This window comes from Temnothorax americanus, unplaced genomic scaffold, assembly GCF_048541705.1.
Source record: "Temnothorax americanus isolate GAGA-0224 unplaced genomic scaffold, ASM4854170v1 Scaffold28, whole genome shotgun sequence".
NCBI classification, from domain to species: Eukaryota; Metazoa; Arthropoda; class Insecta; order Hymenoptera; family Formicidae; genus Temnothorax; species Temnothorax americanus.
In genome coordinates, this window is record NW_027509421.1 from 2,070,718 (window position 1) to 2,098,595 (window position 27,878).

Consider the following 27,878-nt stretch of genomic DNA (forward strand, 5'->3'; position numbering starts at 1 on the left):
GTAACAATGTGCGTGCCGCGTCGCGAGATTGATAAGTACCGGGAGTGCCGTGCAAAGTGTCGAAAGTGTCGCGCGATCGCGTAAAAGCGACGATATCGTCGATTTTCGTGAACGTCGCGAGTCATCGCGAGTGAGCGCGCCGGCCGCCGACGGAGAGTCGACAACGAAAGAGGACCGCGGAGAGGAGGAGGAGGCCTGCAACCGTGGGGTAAGTAATTATCATTCGTTTACTATTTTGCTGTCCTGTGTGGCGGATTCCGTTACTTTTTCAAGCGCGACTTGATTCGCCCGTTACGTGCGCGATACTTTATTACTCGTTCGAGGTTTAACTCCGGCGCAATTTCGCAATTTCGGAGTTCGATCTCCGAAATGCGAGAAGGGATATTACGTCGCGAACGTCGTGTCTCTCTCTCTCTCTCTCTCTCTTATTCGCACGGTAATGTTACTCGCACGATTTTTCGAGCAAGTTAATGCGGAAATATAGAGCCGCGATTGTTTCTTGTATCCTAGCGTTTTAAAGTCAGATATATTAAAATGACGTTTTAAAAATTTAACGGGCGCGATATTTACTTGAAGTATTATTTACTTATCGATTATATCTCTTGGACACTTCTTTAATGTAAAAATATTTTTATGTTGCAGATCAACGCAGGACGCAGAGTTACCTCCCCGCTATTGCGCATCTTTCGGCCGGTGAGTTATTTTTTCATTTCAATGTCGAGACAACTCTGTAAAAGTATATTACAAATAAACTAAGATAATATAATCCATTGCTTTGAAATGGATGGACTCCCTCTCTCTAGAGCCTAGAAAATATATATATACTTTTATAATTTGTAATCCTCTCCCTGCCGACTTTTTATTTACACAACGTAAATGGGACCGCAGTTTCTCCGATATTCTGATTGATAATTGATAACTATAAAATCACGGTTCGGTATGCTCAGTCGAGCTCTTACTCCGTTAAATTTGCACTACTTATCAAATTATACTCAAGCTTGAATTATTTTTATATTTCTATAGGTCGCTACTGCTCCTACTTAATATATTCGTTTATTTAATTAAAACAATGTCAATTTAATTAAACTAATGGAGTTAAAGTAATACTGTTTTGTATTAAAATATACATTTCGATACACAAGGCGGTTAAAAATAACAAAGTATTATTTTACTCAAGTTATTGATTTAAAAATTTTATTCTTTAATATTCAATAGTCTGTCCGACTTTTTGTTACTGTTCGAATCTGCGTTACCGAAAACAGCGTAATTGTAAGCTAAAATTATATTTGAAAAATACGTTAGACCAGTTTAAGGAAGTTGAAGAATTCTTTTCAAAGCTGAAATAATTTTACATGTAAATTTCGTGCGTTATCATAAACAATACGTTGAAAATAGAGACAGTCGTGATATATATAATCGCGTTCAACGAACGGATCACTCTTCGACGAGCAATTTTTCAGACACGCATTTTTCCCCCAATTTCTTACGTACCGTGTTTACGAGAATACTTTATTATTATTCTACAAACGGAATTCCATCTACGGATAGTCAGGTCCGTTTGATTGACGTACACGATTGATTGATATTTTATGCAGCATTTTATACAGTTCGTCAAGAATAGATTATATACTACAGCGTACCGCGATACGCACCGAGTATACACGCGCTGAAATACAACGCGACGCGTTAATAATGCACCGCGAATCTGTTCCGCGCTTTTGTCCGCGTTCTGCGTTCACGGTTAGAAAAACTAAGGTAGATCAGCAAATGTGTTCAGGTTTAATTGGACCATACGAACGCGTAATTGGTAGACAACATACTGTTACGTATCAGTATTATGGTATACGTGTAACAAGCGTATAGTATCGAAGGGAAATATAGCGGATCACGTCGCGGAATATAGGAACTGATCGATATGTATACCTACGCCTCTCGGTCAGCACGTCACAGTAGGATAACGGAAAGTATAATAGTAATAGGAAACACACATGTACATTGGCAAGAATCAAATTACGTCCTCCGGATTTTCTCGAGAAAATCCACGAAAATGGCGGGTGATACCGTTCGAATTACAGGGACGGGAAGGGCGAGGGGGAGCGATATTATTTACCGATAATTTACTGCGGTCGTGTTATCCTCTTGCCCATCCTGCGGCTGGATATATAGGGACAGATTGATATATCCACAAAGCACCCGTTGGGAATGTTGTCTATTTCGTCTTACGCCTATATCGTGTGTATCGAGAGGACCGCGTATATATACGTATTGCGAGAATGATATAGGGTATAGCAGATACACGCGTCGTGTATACACGTATTATCAACGTATTTTGCACCAGAGATTCAAAGTCGGTTTCCAATAAGATCAGATTTCTACGACACCCCGACGCGAAGATCTCCGTGTTCGATGGTAATGAAAATGTCGCATAAAATACATTTCTTTGTGGCAGCTTTTGCTCATCCAATTAATCAAACGATTTAATTAGTTTTACTAAATATTAAATTATATTAAATTTTGTCTTATTGGTTTAGAATTAGAGATGATAACATTTCTTATTTAGGGAAAAAATGAGAATATGCATTTTTGCTTCGAGAAATAGTATGTTAATTAAATGTGCGAATTATATCTTGAAAGATGTCGTTATTGCTAATAAATGAATATAAATAAAGGAATCCGAGAAATCAGTGGGATTAAATTTGTTGGATTGAAACGAAATCGACACGTATGTGAATTCGGTGTTGGTGGGGTCGTTTTCGCGATAATTTTTTTTGTCTTACAATTAGTCGTATATTTGGACGGCAGGCGATCCCAGAATTGCACGTGCACTCGTATGCGTTGCGTTAAGACACACAGCTGCGATTCATATCGATATGGTGAAATCAGTATTCAGCTAGGCAGTGACATACCATATCGCGTGCAACGTGACACACGCGACAAATAGCTAACACGGCCGTGTTTCGTTCGGATGTACCTTTATTCACGCTATGTGGCATGTTTGAGGGATATTTACAACGCATGAGACGCAAATTGCACGGCCGTGTACTTATACAATGCCGTAAGACGATGCATTTTCGCTGGTGGCAAATCCGCGAACGTTAAGTAGCGTATATTCTTAACGAGACGAGCGTGAACTTGTCTGGATATTTAGAATTGCCGCGAATAATAAAAAATCGGAAAAATTAATCACGAAATATCAGTTCTCGGCAACCGTAAAAACACTTAAAAGAGATCTTAATTTTTTATATAATTATTATTATTAAATATAGAGCTGTATTTAATTTGATATGATGATATGAAGAATTTGAAGAATATTAATTAATTAGTGGGCTTGACTCGTTTTTTACAGTTTTTTTAGCTTTTTTTCTTCGAACTTCTTTGAATTTTATAATATTTGCAAGAAAAATAATGTTTCGAAAGCTCTGTATCTATTTCCAATTATATATTTAACGACTTATAAACAGTTTTTTCAATTTTAGTCAGTGTAAATCGGGGTGTAAATATAGTCACTTTAATTTGCATTGTTTAAATAAAAACTAAAGACATTACGTTTTTTATATTTAATCTTCGTATTTTTAGTTCAGTTAAATGGCAGATAGAGTTGTAGAAAATTTAATGAAAAAGTCAATATAGTTGAAAAGTTATTAAGAAATAATTATTTCCTCTTCTTTTTTTAATCCGTATGATTGATCGGTAATTGAGCGGTGAGATAAAAAATTAGTTAACTCACGGTGTGACTATATCTTTTTAATTTGTCACTAATTTAATTACTTAAGTTATATTTATGTAGAGTTAATTTAAAAAACTCGATAATGAGAAAATTTATTGAACGTAAGACTTTTTATCGACTGAATAAAAAATTATGTAGAAATTTATAAATCTAATTATAAATTTATAATTAGAATGCGAAAATTCGTAAAGTTTCACGTAAACCTTCTTTTAATTGTACAACGACGCGGTAATTTATAGGGAAAAATTCGTAAAACGGATTTGCTGTCTAGGATCTCTAAGGACGATGTATCTCGATGCGATCCGGTATCCCTGCTGGCCGTGTGCGTTGTAAATCGATCTTTGCATGTTTGCGTTTGCCGCGTATCGAGCACTTGCAGACAGTTCTCGATTCGTCGCGGTTAATGCATTCCCGTGAACTAGCGTGTAAATCAAATTCGCACAAAGCGAGAACCGATTTTGCCGCTCGCAATACGAACGGTTCTTGCTCGGCGCGCTTTTGATTTACGCGCGGCTTCGGATTTACACGGTATAGTTTTCGGGCACGCACTAACCGTCGGAGCCCCGAGTCTGGGGGAACCTGTACCAGCAACATCGCGTGCAGTTTTCACCCCCCGAGTACGTAGGTGAGAAAGTACGTGTGCGCAGGTGCACGCGCGCGCTCACGCTCGCCGCTGTGCGAGGATCCGGCCGCATGCGCGCGTGCACTTACACGTGCGTGCCGTATACGTGTACGGGTTACGTGCGGCGTATGTCGATGGGTTGCGGTTCGACGTTCGACTCCGGTGGCTACCGGATAGGCCGCCGTTATTATCCGTAACTCGCGTTGCGGTGAGAACGGAGCGAACGCGCCCGAGAACCCTTCACTTGAGAAATCCACGTCCGCGACGATCTTCGTTCCTTATTGAGACCGGTCGCGTTGTTGAAGAAACGAAACCGCCTTTTGGCACTGAATGAATGATGTCTTAATCAGTGATATGCAAAAGCTTGAAAATCACGATTATCGCGTTGAAACCTGCGAGTTTTGCCACTCAAAAATGTTTTAGAAATACCTTTATTGCTGCACTGAAAATTACGAAGTCGCAAATTTTATGATTTCTTTTTATCAGACATTTCTTTTTATCTTGTATATTTTTTTTCTGCATTTTTAAATTAAATTGAGAAAGATGATATTTGTATTTTAGCTTCCGCAGCGTTTCTTTATGAGATTGTGCGTATTATTGTAATTTAAATAAGTGATATATCACGTGGGAAAGCAGTCTTTCCGAGAAATAAGCTCAGTCATGGAATCAAAAATGATGCCAAAATATACAATGCGTGTCCGAGGCTCCCGTATCGGTATTCGGAAGTGAGCGATTGAATTAAATTCCTCGTTGAGTGCTTCCGCGATATAAGATATGCGCTCGGGTTTTTTTTTTTGGAGAAGGGGGTCCCGGGTCTAACGTGAAATATTTTACTATTCGACGGAGGGCTCTCGTCCCTTTTCATCGTATTCTTGGGGAAAACTGATAAAAGGATCTGGAAGAATATGGAGGACGGGGGTCGGCTCGTAGAGAAAAAGAGGGGACTCTCGGTTTAGGGTTTAGGGTGGGCTTTCGCGTATCCGCGGTAAAGCTTCGACGGTGCGCCGTGGAAACGATCGGATTACCATTTTTTAGCGCCCACCACCCACTCAGCGAGAAAGCGCGGTCCCTCCCTCTTTCTCTCTCTTTTTCTCTCTCTTTCTCATCCACCAACAAGTAATTCCGTGTTTTCAATCTTGGCGAATGACGCGGAAAGAACTCCGAGCGCCACTTCCGCGCCGGGTGAACAGTCGTTCGGTTTCTGAGACAAATGTCGTTGGACCATAAACTAAATTAGCACTCTGCGCTGAAACGAAATAAATGTCTAGCCTGATGTCGTTGAAATCTCAGCTGTTTACGAACTTGTGCCCAAGACAGATAAACTATCAGGTTCGATTTAAGTCTATCGTATATTAGCAATGTGAAGTGAAACCAAGTGAAACGTGTTTAAAAGTCGGAGTGCAAAAGAGAAGGTAGGAGAATTTTAAATGTAAGTAAATAAGGGCTGTTATGAGAGGATTACGTCAAATGACTGCGGTCTCTGAAATATTTAGATGAGCTTTTTGATAAAAGAATCTTGATAATAAACGAAGCATAAGCATTCAAATATACATATTATACCTGTGATCTTGTCTATGTTATATTACTTGGGATAAATTCTAATTTGAACTTAAATATACAATTATTTAACGGTTTTGCACGGAGAAATATTATGTTATTTATTTTTATTATTGTGTTATTTATAAAAATCAAAAATAAAAATGAGCAAGAAAGAATTCGATTGATATATATAGACTAACAGTTATTAAATATATACTGGTATTAATCAATAATTTATTAAATAGACACAGTTATATATAATACATAACTATGCGGGATCATATTAATGCGCGTTTCTATTGCGCGAGAGATGCTGTAAAATACGACTTGCGAAATATTCTTTATACATTCCTCAACATCATTCGTGGCTCGTTGCAGCAGTACAATTTGATTCTAAGAATTTTCCTACGAAATACCAAGGATAGATGTTAGCAACAGACGGGATGATTTTTAGTCTTTCTTGTTGCTGTTCGAGGATGCGGTCGACAACATTCGAGACATGGCTCTTCGAGAACCTTTATGAAAACGTGGCAAAGCATACCTGGCCTGAAAAGGCCAGAGATTGCCCGGCGCGATCAGGTATGCCGAGAATGGACTGCAATTCTGCGGAGTGAGAGGGTAACGTTTTCGAGGGAAAGGGATGATGCTTTCTCGAGCTATCTCGATATCTTTCCCATATCGAACGCTGATATAGTTCTCTTTCCTGCGCGGGGAACATCGGGAAAACCAAAAGCGCACATAATAAGGTGTAACACATTTGTGCCTGACATTTAAAACCCTACTGCGACAATGTGCCGACAGAGAATTTCGAGCCCCTTTAGTATAACATCATTTCGTAGCGTAATCTTCTCTTAACTCGCGATTTTTATAGGTTTGGGGTCAAATTTAGTTCTGTAAAATAGAGCGGTACTTGTCGTATTTTTTAAAAATCTATTGCCATTTTTTTAGTATACTCAACTTAAAAAGGAAATAACTTTACTGATGAACATTATAAATAGTTATTTTCAAAAAAACCTTTTTTATCGCAAAAGGTGCGTCGTGCAACGCGTTTGGTCATACGATTTCTACATGTCAAATGAATAAATCTTGATGTTCATGTTAGATGTGTGCAGCGATATTGGAAAACGTTGTTGGAAACTGGAAAATTATTTTTTCATGTAACGTTTTTTTTATAACGCCCCGACTTTTAGGAATACATTTTTGAAACAATTTAGCGCCTAACACAAATAAAAAATGAAAAATTAGATAAAAATGTTAAAAGCCATCTATTAAAATTGTTCATCTCGCGGATGGATAAACTTTCATGAGAGGTAATAATTTAACGTGGTAAATAGTAGAGATAGTAAATGCGTAAATGTATACACAAGTATACGCTCACGCTTACGCAACAGCTTTTATCGCGCATGTTATCGATTAACATTATTATTTATCTATTTCCGCCGGTTTCATGAACATAACAAACGCATGATAGAATCCCCCCATTTATATAGAAATAACTGATAATAGGGAATAATATTTATCTACTACCGCTATAATAATCTGTACCATTGGGTGATATCTCTAAGAAAAAGCCAGTATTATCATTTAATTTACTTAAAACTTATTTTTGCAAAATTTTGAGGAGAATTGTTAAAGATATTTCAAAAAATGAAATTTAATCGATCTTTGTTTACGAGAGATATTTATATCGTACAAATAATGCAGTTATTTTGTGTAGTTATAACATTTTTTCTCTTCTTCCTCGCTTTCCAAATTAATCGTATAAGTTTTGAATTACCGATAAATTCAGTTATGGATAAATCTTAAATATTTTAAAATTTTTTGTTTTAATTGACAAGTTTACTGTTTAAAACTGGAGCATAACATAATATAAATGTACGCAAAATATTTGCGACTGTTTCAATAAAAAATCTATTAGTTCTATTGAATATATCGAGATAAACCATTTTCCGCGGGAAGATTCTTCTGTACATTTTTACAGTGCACATATTTATTTAAAAAATTTTATTGTCATATATAATTGTCATATATAACTGTCATATATAATTTGTACGATTTAAATTGCAATTATATTCACATCTACCAATTTGCGATGAGAAGATCAGCTGCATCAAGGGATGTTGGTTCGCGGGATCCGAAGATCCAGCCCGGAGTACGGCACTGGGCGCGGTAGGGCAGAAGAACGAACGGTGCCGTGAGGGGAGGTAGGTCGCGCGCGACAAGGGTGGGAAAGCCGAAGCGTGGCTCCTCCGGGTGGGGGAAGACGGTACCTCGAGCGAGTACGCGGGCCTGTCGAACGCCCCACCGCTCAGTCCGACCCGGACGTTCGAGCGAGACGCGTTCGTCTTCCGTGTTACGTACACACACCAACCGTACGCACGTTGTTGTGACCCTTCCTCGCTCCTCGTTCGCGCCCGTATTCGTACACTCCGAGTCCCAGTTACCGCCGACCTGTGTGCTCGCACAAACGCATAAATTTAAATACACGCACGGGGACGGGAGAGGAGGGAGTAGAGTACTCCGAAACGATCTCGTAGTACACGCGGTACACGCGGTACACCCCCCTCGGAGCGCGAACGGAGCGCGCGTTCGCTCACTCGAAGCGTAGACGGGATATTTAAACGTGTTGTTCGCGGGGGGGAAGGAAAAGGAGGATACACGGGGGAGGGAGGGAGAGAAAGCGAAGAAAAAGCTCTCTCTGGGCCGCCTCGCCGCCGGCTTTCCACGGCCACGAATCGATACCACGCGACCGTCGTCGTCGTCGTCGACGTCGCCGCCGCCGCTGCCGCTGCCGCTGTCGCTGCCGCCGCCGCCGCCGTCGCCGTCGCCGCGTCGGTCGTTCCTCTCTCTCTCCCTCTCTCGCGAACGCGTAAGCTCTCTCTCTCCTTTTGTTCCTCTGCCTTCTTCCCTCCTCGTTCCTCTCGGTCCGGAGAAAGCGGAAGTACGCGCGCCTCTTCCGCGAGCAACGCGGAAAAAACGCGCGCGTTCAGAAGGACGGCGCTCGTCGACGGGTGTATCCTCACGACGCGACGTCTCGAGGTGTGCGGCATAGCTGGAAGCCGTCTCCCTGGAAAGGGATAACGGCTTTAGTGCTCGTCTATTTGCCCGGAAGTCTGTTCCCGGAAAGCGATATTGTTTTTCCTCGGACAAGGACAGGGATCACCCGCGACGAGAATCTGCAGCAGGATCGCCGGTGTAAACTTGTATAAGTGGCGGTTCAGTGACACGTGACGTTGTCTGTTCTCCGCTCTCTTTGGTGTTCTCCGCTCTCTCGGTGTGTTCTATGACGAACAAGTAACGCTGCCGGTGTGTCGACAACTGATTGTCTCCACGCCTCGTCGTCGTACAAGTAAGGAAAAATTAATGCTTCTCTTCTTTTTGTCACTTTCGTCTGTATTAGTTATCTATTTACATCGCGCGGCATTCTCGGACCGAATTCAGAAGCGAGCGAGAGTGAGCTTTCGTCGCCGAAAACGCCCCCCGCAGGCTCTCCCATCGTCGACTTTCGGAGATTATACGTCTGAATTATCGCGCTTGTAAATTAAACGCTTGGCCGCTGACCAAATTGCCGACACCGCTAATTTAACACCATGGCTTCGTTGCAGCGCTCGCTTACCCCGTTCTCTCGTTAGATTCGTTGATCGCGAGGTATTCGCGCGAACGTCGCGTGCTCCGATACCGCCCACGATCGCGGTAGTACTTAGCGACGCGAGTCGATCGCGCTAATTAACTTCTCGCCGTAATCTCCCCTCGAATAACTCGGCTGTTAATGTTCTGTGATGGTGTGTTGACACTATACTATAACACTTAAAGAACTGCAAAACTCTCTCTCTCTCTAGTTTAGAGGAATATTGATGTCGAAATTTCGTTTAACAAGACGGCACGTCAAGTTGATATATTCTTTGTTAATTATCTTAATATTAGTTTTGTTATTAACACTATTTCTGCTATTTTATTATGATTATATCTTTGGATACGACAGTAGAATCCATGCAATTATTTGGGAGTTGGTCGCAATTTTTTTCTTTTTAATGAATTGTATGTGCTATATATTTTAACGTATTTTTAGTATAAATTATTTTGCGTTTTAATTTTTGGCGATTTGCAGAAATTATATATATAACAACATTAACATATATAATTCATAATTATAATAACGGCTAATATTTTTCCTCCATTCACTTTGTGAATATACATATTTTTGTGTATTCATATTATATCTTTTCCAAATTTGCGCTTTTAATTTCCAACACCAGTCACGCAATGTATCGTTATTCATTTGCGCACGAATTTATAAGCATGCTTTTCGGTCCCAATAATAACGAACGTATAATTAATCGAAACTTTTAACGTCGAACGAGTTTTTACACATCGAAAACATTTAAACGTCGAAATTTTACACATGGTCTCTTGTATTCCTTTATATGTATTTTATAATTCGCGATCGCATGCAAGATCCGTTTCCGAAAACCTGTATTTGCCCAGGTTCAACGTCCTGAAAAATCTCTTGACACACTAATGAAAATCGTGCGTCGGGGGAAACGCGTTTATTTCCATTGTCAAAAAATTAATCGTCTTTAAAGGGTCTAATGTTAGAAATGCGCCGACGAAACGGACAAAGCGAGCAGTCGTCAAACGAGAGAACTCGTGCGGGTACATTCTCCATTCTGGTATAATTTATGCCCCCGACATACCGGACGCGACGACCGACGCGGACTGTCTCTAATATATTTCGGAGAGTCTCTTTATATTCTCAAAGATGATCCGTCGACCGTGTTAACTCTTTAACAGGCAGTTTGCTTTGTTCAGTGTTTATAGCGTATATTAAACGACAAAGATGAATTGCATAGCCATTGTTATTGCCATGCACTGTTCTTTTTTTAACACAATAATCCCAGATTGTTTTATTTATTTTTGAATTAATTTTTTATTTTATCGTTAATGTTGAATTTTATCTTCATTTTTAACAAAAGTGAGCGTTTAGCTTGAAAACACAGCAAAATTTGGATTAACTGGTGTAAATCACTGGCTTTTGTGTTAATATTTTAAATGGGGAGAGAGGATTTAATTATAAAAATTTTTATATCTTGTAATTACATGTATAACAATATTATAAAAAAATCTCGATTACACGCTCGACGAAACTCCATATCATTTTATAACGCGTATCATTTTAGTAATGATGTATATTTATTATTTATTTTCTGAACGTTTCATTAATAACAATCTTGGCGTAAATTATTAATTTTATGTTTATAACTCTAATGACATTTTCATATAATTTTCAATTTTAATGGCAGTATTGAATATCACTCTCATTGCGACTGATCGTATCCGTATCGGTTAAAACTGTAACATATATTGATGCTGAGATAATAAGAGAGCGCCGTTTCTGTGGGAAAAATTCGAACGGTTCATGGAATCGAGTGTCGCTCTGCGTAAATAAATGATCGAGGATGAAAAGCCGGGGAGGAAAGTACACAATAACAAACCTATAATTTTCCTCGCTTGCCTATAGAGCCGGCGCGTCATAGAACCGGTGCGACAGATATTACCGTCGCTACTGTCGTTCCCTCTTCTCTCGAAAGGGGGAACCGAGAGGGGGGGATATAAGTGTACATTCCGCTCATTATTGTTCGTTGAATTAATTACGAATTTATGAAGGAAGTTGCAAAAGAAACGGGAAATTCTTGGCTCGATGCTCACGCGCGCTCGAATACGAGGCTAGATAAATGTCCGCTCGTCGGAAGCATCAGGAATTCGGCGAGCAGATACAAGTGTACGTCTTATTCTTACTTCCTTCCCTTCCTTTCTCTGGCGTCCAAACTTCCCTCGAGAATGATATACGTATACACGTCGAGGTATATGAAGCTTGCGGTGCGCGGAGTTGATGTCCTCATACTTTAGCCGCCGTTTAATACGGGAGCATGTTATTGTACCTTCGGAGTTCTTGCTGGGAGATCCGACAACTTTGTTTTCAAGGATTGTCCGAGATACCTATGGATTAAGACGCGGTGAATATCGTTTAAAGCGATATCAAGAGACTTAAGGGAGATGAGACGACGATGAATACGGCTTTTCGGTCTTCCAGTAATGCCTGTAACGCTAATAAAATATAAAATGATTACTTAATTTGAGTACACGTTTATTTTTGTGCGTAGTTGAGAAAAGTAGCGAGTAAAGTAAAATTAAGTAAATAAAATATTCAATATACAAAATGTTTCGTCACTATCAAGTGTGGAAATTTTGCTAGTTAATGAAAATATATTGTTGAATTATTAGTATAAGGGAAATTCTAATGGTCGTACCGCTCTGTTCGAAAACGATTTTTCTGCCAAAACAGCTACGCTTGAGAACTTGTGGGCGGTACTCGCGCGTAAAGATGTTCTCGCCTTACTCCAATATACCTTCGCCAAAATACCTTTGGAAAGGGGTTCCCTTCTGCCGTTGCCGTAAAACAGAAAATCTCACCGGCTGCCTTGAGCGGCCCCGATCGATCGTAACCTTCGCAACGTCATGTACACCCTTTCCCTTCTCTCTGTAAACCCTAGAAAAAGACATCGGTTCGACTTATAGACCCATACGGTTCCCCGAGCGATGACTGCGCGGGTGCATGGCCGCGTACGCTTATTTAAATACCAAATAGACCGTTCTCCGCACGGCGAATCCCGTGGTCTGTGATTTTCGTGCCGCTCCATCGTTGTCGTCGTCGTCGTCGTCGTCGGAGGGTTGGGATCGTTGCCGCGTCGTCGAGGGTGTCTTGGGGGAAGGGCTGCTTGGACGTGCCCTCAAACGAGGCATAAAATCGGAGATGAGTCTCGTCGCGGATGCGAGTCGACCTGTCTAGCAAGAGCGAGAGCAAGAGAGGGGGGCGAGAAAGAGCGAGAGAGAGAGAGAGAGAGAGAGAGAGAGAGAGGGAGAGAGAGAAAGGAAGGGTCGCGAAACTGTTTCGAGCTCCATGGGGCGCATTAATCAATGCAGAAGAATAGCCCCTGTTCGCTCTGCCCACCCCTTTTGTCCTCCGTTCTGTTGTTAGTGCGTATAATCGCGAACGTATATATTTTGTCTACGAACGCGAATACCGGGCGCTTCTGGGGACCGGCGACATCGGGGATGAAAGAATTACCATACAGAGCGCGCGGCTATCGTCATTTTTTTCACCTGTAAATCTCTGCTAGCAGCTTGGAGTTGATCTCTTTTTGCGATGAAAATTTGATTACGGATATTAGCTGCTTGCGCAACTTTTTAATTTGCGATATTAAGTCCCCTGGCAACTGACTTTCAAAGTAAGATTCTTAATTAAGGTAAAGTGCATTTGCAACTAATGGAAGAATAAGATTTTCTACTTGCACTTTCGAAAATTCATCGCTTGTAACTCGAGCACTATTATAACAGTTTAACATTTTCTTTGAGGAAAGATTCAAAATGTTCCAAAGATTTGTAGATGAAAAGACGTTGGTTTATTTTTTTTTATAAACAGTTAAAAATAATAATTTCAATTTAAAGTTACTCGGAATAACAGTATAAAATTAAATATCGTTTCTCTAAAAAAATAAGTTCGAAGTTTTAAAGAGGTAAAATTTAAAGAAGATACTGAGAATATTTACGCGCTATTTTTTCTTTCTTTTGCTGCAGGGATGCTATTGAAATATTATAAAAATATCTTCAATATCATTTTACGACTTTATATTTCTCTCTGATTCAACTTTTCGCTTTTATTACTCTCTCGGTCACAGAAGTAATTCGCGGTACACCAAGGCGAATGCTTATGAATTAAAAGGAAGCTCCATCGAGTCACTTCTAAAGAATCAATCGACATTGTCCTACTCTCAGTAGAATCTGGAGAGAACTATAGTGCGTTTTCCAACAAGCGACACAAGTCGACACAAACGTCGCGTTTTATCTTTTTTTTAGCATTCAACGAGTAACAAAGACAGAACGACATTTGTGTCGACTTGTGTCGTTTGTTGGAAAACGCGCATAATGTCGCGCTCGATAAAAAGTGATGCGGTCGTATGCAAAATTTCGCCTCGTTTCTTTTCCCTCTCCCCATGACGGGATGCCGCTTACCGCGCGAAACGAGCCACACGATGATGACGATAACTGTAGGGTGATTTTTTTACGTCTCTGTTTTCCTCTCGGTCCCGCGACGCCTCTCGGTGCCCTTTCACCTTCCTCCTCGGGAAAGCCGACGTACGAATTAATAAACGTTCCCGACCGTTGCTGCGGGATTAAAGTATCTTCTCCCGAAGGGGTGGATTCCGCCGACGACGAATCCACAGGAGGGCGACGCGGCCAGATTGGCCGCGAGAATTAATCACTCGTCCAATCTGCGCGAAATCACGCCGTGTAATCGCTCGCCCGGGTTCGTTATTAACGCTCGGAGCGCTATAAAGCGCCCGCGTTGTATTGTAGTTTCGTCGGTATAGTTTGGCGGAAACGACGGCAAATCGAATGTTTCGATTAATTGGTGCCGATCGACCTTTTGGCTTTTTACTCGCGCCCCGATGTTCTTTGGAATGGAACGTTGCTAAGACGCTGTTTCGTTACCATCGAATCGACACCATCTTACTTTCGATCGCGTATCTTAGCGACTTCGCTAAGCAAGAGCAAACTTAGCAAACCGTATCGTTTCGTTCCTGTAAAAAATGGCAGGAAGAGGTACTGAAGTGAGACTTTTCATTTTTATTTTTTTCTCAGCTATATTTTTATTTTTAAACTATTTTTAAGGTAGAATTTTTTATGAAAGAAAGAAAGAGAAATATGTTAGTTTTTAGTATCTTTTTTTTGGATTATGACTGATTATAAAGATATCATAAAAATAGAATCTAGGCATAAACAAGAATATCCTTCATTTTTTTATATAAAAGAATAAAACAGATAGCCTCTCACATTTGTGATTTTAATTCGAAGCAACGCGCATGTTTCGTGACGTGCAGCGGGGTAAATACTCGCGGGTATAAACGTCAGACAAAAGCGCGAACGTGGAGTAGCGTCAGTAGCAGGACTCCATTTCGGACGGGGGAATTCTAGAGGGACAAAGAGGATAACATTAGAGTCCTTCACGGTGAAGGAGCGCATGAGGGAAAGAAACGGATCGGACGCGAGACGCGAGAAAAAGGAAGGAAGGCGGACTAAGACTGATAAGACCTCGTTATGGATTCCGGCGGCGTACCGGGCAGGACGTCCTCATTGCCCGAAGTGTCCTGCAAGATACGAAATAATGTCGGCGCGCACACGAGCACGCGGAAACGCGAGGATAACTTATCCCGTCTACGCCCCATGGAATTTCTCCTATCTGCCTCTCGAAACTCGTATCTCCGTTTCCGTGACTCATCTCTCTCGCTTCCAATCTCCTACTCTCGGGACAAATCTCGTTCCGGAATCGTGACTATCCTTCCGAAAGTAGCGTATATCTGGGCGCGATTAGGTCCACGGACTTCCGAGGGAACGTTTGAAAAAATATTGCAAGACATTTCGTTCGCGAGAAATATTCCTTCTTGTTACGTTATATGCGACTGTCGTGTAGCGCCGCGAGAATCTTTCAGCGCGATAACATCACAGATGCGAGACGAAAATACTTAAATTTCATTAATTATTATTATTTTTTTTATTAATAATTCCGATTAATAATTGCCAGCACTGCTTTTTCGCCAATAATGTTAATGTTTTTGACATTTTAAAGAAATAATTATAATGGTTTAATTATGTATTCTGTATATTTGTATTATTAGCAGCAAATGAGATTAATTAAACTGAAGAAACATTGGAATTAATTATTGTTTTTACTCTTTTATTAATGTCGATTTTTTAAATAAATACGGGATTTTTTTCAAGTGTACAAATGGTTTGTCAAAGATTCTAAATATAACGAAAATCATATTTTTAATTGGTATCAAAACAGTTCTTTTGGAAGCGTTTCAGACACTAGAAATAAACTTAAAATAATTTTAGTAAATAAAAATTTGAACTACAATTGAACTGCGGCGATAAATGGAACCGTGTATCTGTGTTTAGAGGCAGTATAAAAACGTGATACGATGCTGTATTGTGGATGCGACCGCGCTCGCAACAATGGTAGAAGATTTACGGTGCCCTCTAAGCGCGTGATTATTTCTCGGTGGGGATACTCGTGACGAGGGTCGGGTCGAAGACATCTTCCGGGGAAAACATTCGGCTGTACCGGAACTTTATTAGGCGCCGCGTCTTATTTCTCCGCGACGGACCACCACCGTCTGCATAGTTCTGCGAAGAATTTCGCAGCACTCTCGCTGAGGCAACACTTTGGAAACTAGGTTCCTCGTGGCAGAGAAATATCCCGCGTTAAGGAAAACCAGTGTGCGAATATGATGTAAAAATGACAGGTGCGGTTGCGATCTTATGACGTATGCTCATAAGTTTAGAAGTAATTTTATGCTGCTGTTGCGCCAAATAGTATACGAGCCAAATTTTAACTTTACACCCACTTTCCACAATATTTTTCGAAATGACGATAAACGTAAAAATTGTGTGCAATATAAAACGTTTTTCTATATAATCTGCAGTTAAATACCGTAATTGATACTGTATATAACCGACTGAATATTATTTACAGAATATTAAATACAGTAATTGTATTTAACACTGATTATTATATAGAGAGAGAAATGAAGAAAATTATTTGAAATATATTTATTATTCTTAATAATGAATTTTTATGCAAGATCGATATTTTAATATCTCTTGTCAATATTAATTGATTAATTATTACAGAAAGTTTATTTGGGTTTCATTTTCCACATTTTATTTGCAAATTAATATTTTAATATTTTACAAATTTTAATATTAGCACAGTGTACTCAAACATCGAATTGGAAATTATTAATATCTCTTTAAAAACACATGCAATACAAATACTTTCGTGAAAATTAATTTTCTTTTAAAAAATGATTCGTGCATGCAATTTTCCGAACTGAAATGTATTATATTTTATTTCAAATCTATCTTTACTGTTGGAACAAATATATATATATTTTCTTTTTTTCTTCGTTACAATTAAACAAAACTGCTCCTGAAGAGATTAACGGCCGCGGATATTGGAAAGAGCATGTTTCTCTAGCTTTATAATAACATTGCTGCGGTATACGCGTGCATCATGCATGCGGCTGTTTCTCGAAGCTACGAAAGTTCGCATCGCTCACCGTGGACGATTTCACCGACGGTCAGACCGGAACTTCTTACGCCTGATGCTTGTTACATCCGTTTGACGGTGGGTGGAGAGAAGGACCGACCGACGTGGAAGGATGGGAGGAAGGGGGAGGACCGAGGACGAGAATCTCGCGAGTAGCTCCCGCGACCAGGACTTGACTCGCACCGATGAAAAATTCAAGTCGACGATAACTCGCCCGTTGCATTTTTCATAGCGCCGCGAAACTTTCTTATCCGTCGCTTATATCCGGTGTCGTTCTCGACCCGTACCGGCGGCCACGTGCCTCTGGAGGCTGATAAAGGTATATGCGCTCGCGCGCGTTTGTTCGTTCGTTCGTTGCACTTCCGCCTTGATACCGTCTTTTGTCGTTTTTTTCTTTCTCTTTCCTTTCTTTCTCTTTTTCCTCCGCCTTCTTTCGTATCTATAGGATTATTCGGCGAACCGAAATTTCCTAGCGTCTATCGTCGGAAGAGTTCATTTCTCTTATGCACGCGTATATCGCGCTGCTGCGGTACTGTAAATGACGTGTCGAAGAATTTTCGCAGTCACCGGGAGAAAATTGATCTGCGATTCCTGCATTTGCGTAAAGTTTTATATTTCAATTCGTTATTGTTGGATAAAAATGCAGTGCGTGAAATCTTAGATGCGTTGTTTGTTGAAGGGTTAAATAAGCTCGAAAAAATTTTTAGAATAAGTACGCACCACGCGCTTCATAGTAGTTCTCTCTCTTTCTCTCTCGCACACGCTCGCACTGCAAATTTCACTGTTTGTGCGTTCGATCTGTTCGAAATCGCACGCGTTACTAAATACGGATTTTTTTTCGAATTGTCTCTCAGCGGCGCGTGCCCGGAGCGGTCCTTTTGCACAACTTCCGTCGTTCTCATTCGATAGATGATATGTGCCAGCAGCGACGCAAATAGACATGTCGCCCGGTTTTAGTTGGAACGATTCACTCGCGCGAGACGTCCTCGTGATGACAGTTCGACGTGTTACATCCGGGCGTCCCCTTTTTCACTATAATTCCGTATCTCGGCGTCGCGCGCACCGCGCCGCGCCGCGCGGGAAAGCGATGAAAAATGTGAAAAACGAAAAGTCCTTTCACATGATGTCGCGTAACTTTCGTGTAACGTTATGTAACTGCGAGATCTCGTCCCCGGCGTCGTTCGCACTCGAATCGGAGATATTCCCTTTACGACGTGATCATAACGTCGCATTAGGTTTTCCGATACTTTTTTCTATTATATTTCTGACAAGGACAGTCTCTTTGTTTGTCGAAAAATTGATGAAAGATTCTGCAAACAAAAGCTAAATTTTAAATGTGGATATGAAACTGTGTTCTCTTCTTGAGCTCCGAGTTTTATTTAAATTGATTGATTATCTCATTGCATGATTTTAATTATGCTGTATATATTTTCCCCTGACTTTAGATATATATCACTTAGAAGAGATTTAAAAAATTAAAAATGATAGATGGGGAATTGAATTTCAATTTATACCCACACGGGATTAATTTAAACTTTAAAATAGATTTGCATGGATAAAAGCATATAAGCAGTAAAATGGTAGCACTCGCAACGATAAAGTTTAGATTCCAAAAATATATATAAGAATTTAGTTTATGATATCTTTTTTTTATGTTTTTATTGGAGTAATAAAACTTGTTTTTTTTTTATCAGAAATTGTTTAAAAGAAAAGGAATTATCTTTTGTATTAATATATAATCTATATATACTATTTTCTTTTAGCATATCACGAAGAACAAAAATAATAATAATTATAAAGCCAATCCCTGAATTCAAAGATTAGGAAATCTAATTTTGCTCACAGACAGGATTTCCCTTAATTCACTTATTTCTGACAGAAAATATTTCATATCGGAAAACTCTCTCTCTCGCTCTCTCTCTCCTTCCTTTCTCCCCCTCGCACATTTTTATCCGATAGCGTATGCAAGCGAGCTGCTTCTCTCAGTCTCGGAGATTCACTGCGCGTCAGATGGAATCTTTCCGAAAACTCCTCTCGAAGAGAGATAGGGCGCCGTCGATTTCGGATTCAGCCGGTGCGTATATTTATCGCGCGTCCCGGCGCGATTAACTCTTAGAGAAAGTGGATCTTAGCTGCTTTTGCGATTAAATATGCACGATTTCAGACGAATATAAAGTAGCGGTGAGAGTGGCGAGGGTCGCGCCGTGGGCCGTTACGTTAGCGATAGGCGCATCACTCCCGACTTTTTAGCTTAGGGTTCAAGAGCGAAACCATCTCGCGATCCGCAGGAGCGGCAACGAGTTTGCTTATATATATTTCTCGAGAGCTCGTAGACGTTCCGCTTTCGCTTATGAAGTCTGATCGTGTGAGATCGCTTCTTGTCTCTTTATTGTGGATTCACCTTTCTAGGGTGCGAAGAGGGTCCTACTTAAATGAGTTTCTGAAGCAGTTGTTATGAAACGACACCGGTGTCAGGTATTCGACACTACCGAGGGCGAAGGAGATACGACTGCTTAATTGAAATTTAGACGGGGGCACGAAAGTTCCCCAGGTAGGCAGATGATTGTGTAGGTTACGCCGCCGAGTTTCGTCTTTTTTCTCTTTCCCCATCATATTATTTATGATTGCTAAATATATTGTTTTAACGTGCGCGTTTTTTTTAAATTAAATTAGAGCGCGACGTTCTATCCGCTTTATTTCCGAAATTTTTATTTTAGAAATTGTTCAGATATGTGTGTTTTACACATCTATCTCTAAAATAAAATCTCTTGACGTCAGCCTTATTATTTGTTTGGTGATATTGATAATTATATAGAAAATCATTTTTTATTTAAGTTTAAAATGATTGACATATGCATATTATGAACTTTTTAACTTGCTGATGTTACTAAGAAGAAGATCGTCGTTCTTGCTCTTCTAATATAAGATAGGACAAGTGAAGGCGCTTCGTTACGTTTGAGCTTTGTAAAGAGCCGCCAGCTCCTTTTATATGAGAACTAGTTTCACTTTGAATCAGGCACTGATATGTAAACTGTATTTCACGACGGGCTTCATTATGTGTCGCATACGCGACAGCCGGAATTATATTGATATAATAACGTAACGGGTCTAATTATTGGGGAATAATTCAACGATCTGTAATAATAATTACTGTAACGCCGTTGTAGCAATATTCACGAAGAGAGAAGGCAGGCAGTGTAGTATTAATCAGTCAGGATGCTGTTGGGAGGTCCGCATTATTACGTACATACACACAGGATAGGAATTATATATCTACGTGTTAATTCAATAACCGCTGCTTTAGTTGACCAACAAAAATAGACCACTCAACATTAATGGCGTAAATTATTACGAATAGCAAATGTTCGCTGTATTAAATCAATCATTTAGATATTCAAAAACTTGAAAAGTACGAGGTCCGAAAACTAAACAATATTTTATCTATTACAAAATAACACAGAAAAGAAATGTGATCCTTTACAACATATATGATTAAGCATGGCATTATTTAAATTGAAGTATGTATCATTAGTATATAATAGATGGGAAAATGTGTGTGTGTGTGCGTTTCTCTTTCATTAATTTTCTCCAAATTCTAATCTCATGACATATATGTATAAAATATGTACAACCATCACGGATCATATAATACTTTCAAATTTTTTATCATTAAAGGCTTGAATTAGTCTTTTCTTCTGCTTATGCTGGGGCTCTTTTTGTAATCTTAGCTGGACGAGATTTTAAAGTATAAGCGTACGATCATGCATCATTATGAGATGGCAAACGATCCTCGGTTCATACAATCCAGAATAAATACCGGTTTCGCACCTGCTCGAGGGTTACGAGATGGAAAAGAACGAGGTGGAATGTGGGGAACGCGCAGACCTCATCGTTGAGGGGATCGCCGAAAAATCTCGATCCCTCATCCAACTCATTAAGGATACGGCATGACGTAGGGCGTTCACCTAATTTAAATATTTCCCCTCGGTCCCTCAGGGGTCCCGAGAGTTTTCTAATTTAACCGCGGCGGCGCGGCGGTGGCGGTTCGCGTCTGTCGTCCAACCAACCTCTCCCTCGTTCGTCGCGCGCTCATACCCCGGGACTCGTTAAAGTCCATTAAGCGGTGAAGAAAAGACGGGCGGGCGAGGAAGAAAAAGGAGAAGTATCGCAGGTGCCGGCTCTTACGGAGACGCAGGTGCTGCCAGGCATCCGCTCTGACGTTCGCGTAAGATTGCATCGGGCATCGTGTATGTCTCGCGCGTCATCCCGTGACTTTTTTTTAACTTTGCGATTTTCTGCAGCGCTTCGCCTCTTGTCATTCTACGATGAATCTGAAGTTCAGCAAATTGGAATTTCGCGCCACGAAGCATTATTTAAAAACGAAAAAATATATTAAAAAATAAAATGGTTAGAATATATTATCTTTTCTAATATTTTATGTAGGAATATACAAGTTCACACTACTTGGCACACAACAAGACAATTTATTTAATTACGACACACTTTTATGTCATACGTACAATTTTGAAGCTTTAATACTAATAAATAAAATTATTCGATTATTTTATTTAGTTGATTCGCCATTTCCATGGCAGAATACGTATAATATATTCAGATGAGTTATCCCATTTTGGAATGACAGAGAGAGATAGACGAGAAACCATATAATGGTTCGCTTCGTAACGATTTCTGGCCAAAAATAGCTGGAATTTAATGAAGATATTGAGTGTCCAGACAATTCATTTCGAGTGCGCTCCCGATCGACGGAAACGAAAATGTTGGCACATATTCTCCGATTTCTTTAATAATAACAATCATTCGTATAATATATAGTGCAGCTTTGAAACAACAAGTTTTTGACTCTATATAGATTATACTTAGACTTAGAAAAGAAATATCTAATAGCAAGAAAACTATTAATTTTTTATAATTATTCATTTTCTTCTCTAATTTTTATACATTCTGTGCAAAAATATATAAAATATTATACATAGTAGTTAAAATCGTAATTGATCATAAAAGCATATTCGAAGTTTGATCATAATCGTTCATCAAATCTCTTTTATGAGCTGTCGAAAGCAAGCGTGAGGGTCACCCCATGAGTGTTTCCAAGTTAATTCCCCTTTTTTCTTCCCGAAGTAGTCAATACGAAGATTAATATTGGCGATCGCAAGTCGTGGTGACCGCGTTTTTAGCCACGAATATCTGCATGTTTCGCGCGCCATCCGTTTTGTCAGTCTCTTCAATCTATCGCGGCATTTTCGAAATTTCGTCCGCGCGTCCCCTTCATGCGCGAGAATTTCGTCGCGTCATCCTCGCACAAACGAGCGCGGTTTCTCCGTACACGGTGAGCGTGGCGCACAATGGCCGCGCGCGGTCGTGCAAAATACTATGTGTACAAGGCGCGGAAATGCGGCGGGTGGAAGGAAGCAGATTCCATTTGCGGCTAAATGACTGATGCGCCCGCGTGTTGCGCGTCACGTTATGACTCTGGACGTGCGATGATATATCGCCGTAACCATCGCGTACACGCTCGCGAGCGGGCAAGCGCGCGGGTATAACGCGCGGACGTGTGCGTTACACGTGGCGCGCGGGTGTGATGCCGGTGCCGCCGCGGTGTGTGCGTTAACGCGTACATTTACGGGTAAACCACGAGCTCGCAGGACCGTAACAAGAAGCTCGCATTTCGGAGCGTTTAATCATGCTGAAGTATTTCGAAGAGTTTAATGAAGACAGATTAGGTATGATATTGTTTATTCGGAAATGCGCGCGACGATTAATGCGGGAATTTAGGCGCGGCTGCATGGGTAATTAAAAGGAATTTAGGCGTAGATAGAACCAGATGGATGATTTTCCATTTAGATTTTTCAAAACGATAAAATATCATTCAAAGCGATATTCATCACGTCATGTATGAAATTAAGCGTTTCGTAAAATTCAAGGTTTAAAAGCAGCTGGTTAAAAATTTATATGTTTGAAAATTGTGTATTTATTTCGAATTAATTGGACATTATGTAAAAAAAAAATCAATTTTCTCAGCTCTAATAATTTTAAAGAAAACGTCGATTAGACTTAAAAAAGTCTTTTGTGTTTTTTCACCATGTACTTTTGCAATACAACGAGCTCTGCCAGAATTTCAGTAAATGAGATTCCATTTTACGAGGCCGGTTAAGGGTTAATAAACATAAAATCTTGGCCACCACTGTATAGATTGGACAGTTTTCGTATCGTGTGCGTCGCGATGTAGCGCAACACAAATGCTCCGGGTTGCATTATGAAATTCATGAAAGTAGTTGTATCGTGTCGGGGGTCGGTCCGCGCCTCATATCGCGCAGACTGCGGGGAGTTTGGTCTACGATATCGACGACGTACGGTGTTGGCTCTCGCTGTTGACCGGAAGACCCCCGGTATACGACGGTGGCCGGTGTATATACACACGTAAGAGACGCGCAATTTGAATATCGGTCTCGGTAGTGGTGCATCACAGCGAGATTACTCCATTATACCTCATAGACAATGAAAACCGCTTACGTGGCCGTAAATGGCTTCGTCTATACCGCGAGAAGACAGCCCTACCGCGCCGGTTTTCGCCCTCTGGCTCTTTAACCTTACGCCGCGTTCTCTTTCACCGTCGCTTTGCCTCCCTTGTGCTTCTTACACACACATTTGCTCCTCTCTTACATGTCTTCACTTATCCTATTTTTTCGCCCTGCCATTTCTGGTTTTATTTGTTGTTTGAACATATACTTCGTGCGACAAACCGGCGCGATAAAGTTATTTATATTATTTTATTTAATAGCTTTCTCTTGCTCTCTCTCACGATATAATTATCTTATCTTATACTATTAGTTCTTTTATACACATATGCATCTAATTTTTTATGCACAGTGTGAATAATAAAGACGTGTGCTTTATTCACTTTATTGTAAAATGAAGATTAATAGAAATCATGGTATAGTTTGCGTGAATTTTTATTTGCGCTTATCAATTTATTAAAGATTATATATTCGATATATATAATGACAAATAATTGATTTTTAAACGCTGTTGATTGCAGTTTACATATACACATCAATATTACATGTCAATTTGTACATCTAATAATCTAGTATTACACGCGAAGCTGTATTAATATTTTAATTGATTATTATTTCATATTAACATTCTATAATTATATCTCCACGACGAAATAAATTGTAGCCATGTAACCATATGAACAAATATATAGAACAAATAACAATATATTGTATTATTTACCATGGAGTTTGTGTCAATAACAGCAGCATTGTAAAATTTTAATAAAATTTTTCTCGAGTCAGGTTCGAAAAAATCGTTTAAAGCAGTTTCCTTGTATATATCTGGACTCACAATCAGAACATGGTTGTCAAGTGCTTAAACGTCACATACATATATGCATCTGCGTGCGTATACACCATACATATATGCGCCTATATATTCTTTTGTGGTTCCCACGAGTTTCGTTTTACCGTGTCGAATAAATCGTGCCTTGTCCCATTCTTGAACGGCGGTCGCTCTTTCATCTAACGACGTTCTCTCGCCGAGCCCGCCGCGCTCCGCGGTCTCCCGCTTTAACCACCCTCTCTCCCTTCTTGTCGTATATTCTCTTTCTCATCGATCGTCTCTCGTCAAAGCTTCCCTTCCCCATCCGCCCTAACATCGTTACGATATCGTCGCGTGCTCCCAAGACACGTTCGACACGGGTTTGGAGTTGTTCGAAGGTGTCTGGAGCGGGGGCGAGCGGCGAAGGGACGGAAGAACAACGGTAATCGGGGGTGGGAGCGGTTGTAATCGTGCGGGGATGCGACCGCACCCCTCGACGATGTAGCCTTGGTGTGCGATTGATGTGACACACACGCTAGCTTCACGATGACGGCTTAAATACGCCTTCTCCTTTAATTGAATCGACGTTAAATTTCGTATCAAACGTAGGAGGAAGAGATACAAAGCTACGAGAGGTTTATTTGATCTAAATAACTTTCGCACTTGATTATGAATTATACGTAGAATATTATAAGAAGAGAGATTAGGAAGATACGACGTAATAGTTGAACAATTCTAAACTAACTTGTCCTCCTTTCTGAATGATTTTTATTGGGCTGAATCTGTTTGTTTTTGAGCGGTAACGTTTCGAAAAAGAGAGCGGTCGTATGCATCTTTGACCGGACTGCTCGTGAATCGTTGATTAGGGTTCGCGATATTTCGACGTGCCCGACGTGGAAGATCGAGAGAGCGTGTCGCAAACTGCAAGTCCCGAAACACGCGTCGCTACTCTCAATCTGCCTCGCAACGAACGGAGAAACGTGCCGCCGTTAAATTTTGTACGTAATTTGCGGCTACCCTTCTACACACGCTGTCGGCCGATGCACGGCATAGATCTTCCGGTGACCTCGCACAACGAATGCTGTCCGGCCTAAAGCTATATCTTTGTGGAGATAATTCGCTTTCACTGCGACTCTTTTTTTATAAAAAAGCTTGCTTATATAGGAATAGAATTATTATTGAATTTTAATCAATTTTTATCATAGTCTATTCTTTTAATGTTTTTTTATTGCATATTTTATGTAAAATAAATGTATTTTCATTACATAAACGTGATATAAAATGAATTTTAAAATGTTTGCAAATGGTTGACATTTCAAGATTCAATATATATATAGTCTGATATTCTTTATTAAGATTGAAGTAGTGAAATATCGAAAATTACGTGAGTTAATTAAATTTAATCAATTTTGATTAAGTGGATTTATTCTTCATTTGTCTGGATTTTCGATTTCTAAACTTTTGCGTTTTATGACTTCTCACGTTGCCTGTCGCGGCAACTTTTGTATCAATAATCAAGACGTTTCTTCGTTACTTTGAATTTATTGTCCCGATGTCTCATATTTTTTTCTTATTCAAAAGTACACGCTGCTTTCCGATTCACCTCGTGAATTTTTCGATATTGCCTTGAGATATAAGTACTTATATTCTTGGCCTATATCATTGTAATGGCAGTTTTGACATTAATAATCAAAGCGTGTCTTTGTCCACCCTCATAAATTCGCTGTCGTTTTTTACTTATTCAAAAGTCCTCGCTTGCTTTCTGATTCACCCCCCTGGACGGAGATGCTGCGCGGAGGTGTACGCCACTGCGCGGACGTGGCGGCTGCACGGGGGTCGTCCTGGTTGTCCGTTCTCCTGCCGAGTGCACGGGCCGGCGCGGTGCGACTCGGCGTCCTTCTGGAATATTAATATGACGCGAAATATTATAAGCCACGACAGTCGACGTCGTGGGAATACTAAATATTATCCCGCAGAAGCTCCGGTTGGCTGGCCGGCCGGTTCTACTACTCCCGCCGCGTGGTGGCTGTATTTTGCTCCTGGCAGCAGCCCGCAGGACATGCAGCGGTCACGAAACGCGGTGATAAACTGGCTTTCGCGCGTCACGACGCCTCGATGTGGCCGCAAAAAGCGTGCGTGCGAGCGAGCGAGCGAGCATCTCACGAACCCGATCCCGCAGCTTCCGCTGCAATTCTCGATCAAGCGATCCTAACTTCAGCTCGCCGCGAAACGGCACGGCGCTTTTTGCGCTTGTCATTTGCGCGGGGATGTGATTTATCGTCCGTATTTTCCAAGCCAAGCTCAGGGCACGGAGAGCACCGAACGAATCCTTCGTCTCTTTTTACTGTTCGGTTGTTCGTATCGCCCGGTTTCGTATATTATATCTGCTATAACGATGATTTCGATTTTGCAGAAATTAGATACTTTACTCGCGCACGGGTTGTAGCGGTGAGTGAAACTGTGCTTTAAACAGAGTTGTTCCGTGAATTAATTATAATTAATTCTATATTTCGCTTTTTTGTACACCGGAAAAAATGTAAATCAGATGATTACGTATTGAGAAAAAAATTAAGATTTTATTTTAGATTTTAAATTGCAATTATAATATATTTTTTAAATACTTAGCAGCGATATAATATCACAATTCGTTACATATGCTTACGGAGTAATCATATCGGTATTTTAAGCAGAAACTTCGTTTCTAATTTTCTTTAATGACTAGAAGCTATTATAGGTGATAGATTTGATAAATATAATGCTTTTTCACGACGCATTTTTATATTCACTTGTAACTGAAACTCTGAAAGAGTAGCTCTGACATGTTGCTTAGCATAATGACATGAATACGACGTACGACCCCGAACATTGATCCGTACGACGAGATAATCGGCAATAACGTTACGCGGGCAAGATGACAGAATGGGCGCGTAAGTTAGGCTGACGCGCTAACGCGACATTTATTGGACGGCGGTCGCTATCGTTGTGCATACCTCGGTTAACAGGTCGTTTTCTTTAATGGCCAGATAAACCGACGAACAAGTGATTATTGCCCTGCCTTCTCGCAGCCACCAGCGCCAAGGATAAGGCGCAAGGCGCGTCGACGCTTTTATCGATCGTTTCGTGTTTAGTGTGCACGCGATTTTTATATTTTCTTCAAATACCCTCGATTAACATCGTTATAAATGATAATTCCTTTGTTTTTCGCAGCAAACGTGACATAATACGCAATTGTTATATTAGTGAGATATTTTTTGTTACGAGAATAACGTAGAATTTTACGAAAGTTGTCCCGAAATATACAAAATTATGGATTTCGAGTATTCTTTTTCTTCAATATCTTTCGAAATATCTCTCGTATTACAATATTATTTATTACACATATTAAATATATCTTTGTATCATTAAAAATTATTGAACTGATATATTCAGAGATCCCTCTTGTGCTGGAATATATTTAGCATCGGAGATGCTCCCGTAAT

At 40.2% G+C, this 27,878-nt stretch overlaps 1 protein-coding gene across 3 annotated transcripts in view; it reads left to right on the forward strand.

The window, feature by feature from the left end:
- Positions 1 to 675: 675 nt before the first annotated feature.
- Positions 676 to 27,878, forward strand: part of LOC143899646 (uncharacterized) — a 249,144-nt gene continuing 221,941 nt past the window's right edge. For 2 of the 3 annotated variants that reach the window (XM_077410061.1, XM_077410062.1), the window contains exon 1: positions 8,202 to 9,237. The gene's annotated coding sequence lies outside the window, so the exon portion shown is untranslated. Of the gene's footprint in view, positions 694 to 8,201; positions 9,238 to 27,878 lie in introns of those variants that run through there. The other variant, XM_077410063.1, reaches the window with a different exon arrangement.